The sequence below is a fragment of the Adiantum capillus-veneris genome, chromosome 22, assembly GCF_014529385.1.
Source record: "Adiantum capillus-veneris isolate H3 chromosome 22, ASM1452938v2, whole genome shotgun sequence".
Taxonomy (NCBI): domain Eukaryota; kingdom Viridiplantae; phylum Streptophyta; class Polypodiopsida; order Polypodiales; family Pteridaceae; genus Adiantum; species Adiantum capillus-veneris.
In genome coordinates, this window is record NC_140952.1 from 26,864,494 (window position 1) to 26,865,888 (window position 1,395).

Here is a 1,395-nt window from a genome sequence, read left to right on the forward strand (position 1 = left end):
GAGCACTCTTCAATTGCACAAATAAGAGAATGAATGATTTTTAGGTTTAGGTGACTTTTATATGAGCTCGCCCCATTCACACTTGGGCACCCATACTTAGCCAACTAACCCTTGAATGTTCCTGTTAGAGTGTGCCTCTCATCGGCGATCACTCTTACTCTTTTCCTATTGGACCGACAAGCCCGGCCCATGACTACTAGAAGTGGACGCTAGTGGTTAAAATGCCCCCCTTCCTGATGTAGATTCCGTCCTTGGAATATAACAGTGCAGCATCGGGATCCACGATAGAAGTACCTGTGTCAGAAGAAAAACAACATTGTAAAAGCTCAAAGGAAGCATGTACATGCGTGCAATAAGTGAGATGCATACATGATATTCTAGGAAATGCAAAAACAAATTCATGAATTGTAACATTGCCAACTAGAACAAGCGTAGTACCTGAATAAAATGCAATTGAGCTAGGGTCTATTAGGTCGACTCTAAGAGAAGTACACAAGAGCTAGGGCTAAAGGAAGTACTAGATTGACTAACATTAATTAAAAAATATCGACTAAAGAGTAGTTAACCCTAGGAATGCTTGTCGAGGTCTAAAGACTAGTGAATTTGTCACTTATACCACTTAAGCATGATCAACATAAAATACAAGGAAGTTTGTGCTATTTGCTTTCTCTTTTTTTCTTTTTGTCTTTCTTGTCTTTTTTTTTTTGTTGGTGTCATAGTTGCTACAAGTAGTTGGGGGACTTGAGGTCTCAAATACCAGCAGCAGCTAGGAGACTCGAGGTCTCAAATACCAGCTTGAGCATAAACTAGCTAGGAGACTCGAGGTCTCAAATACCAGCTTAACACATGGACGTCCACAACACGTCACATTTAAGTGGAATAATCTAGAGAGAACTATATCCTCATAGCCTAAAAAATTACTAAAGTTACTACAATTAATAGACTATCTAGGAATTAAAGTCAGCAATTAAGTGGGCTAGTTTAGCCTAAGGTCCTGATACCTACTTAAAACCAACTAATAGAGCAAACTCAAAGAGAAGAAGAAGCTACTAGAAGTTTGAAAAAATTATAGCATCTAAATTGGCAATGTCACAACTTCATAAATTTTATGCATTGTTAGAATTCAAATGGCAAGATGCAAACATGTAAATGTGGAAGCATAGATAAAAGGAAGTAGTACACCTGATATAATGGAGAACATCCATTGTAACATGTAAACATCCATTGTCGTTGTCCTTCAAAGGCATCCTTATGTTGTCACAAACTGCACAATAGTCACCACCAAACATCCACCTTCCAGAGGCACATCAATGGGAAAAGGTACCAACACTTATTGAACACAATTAAAAAACATAAGGAACCCTAACCTAATTATTTGCACTCCCCCTAGAGAGT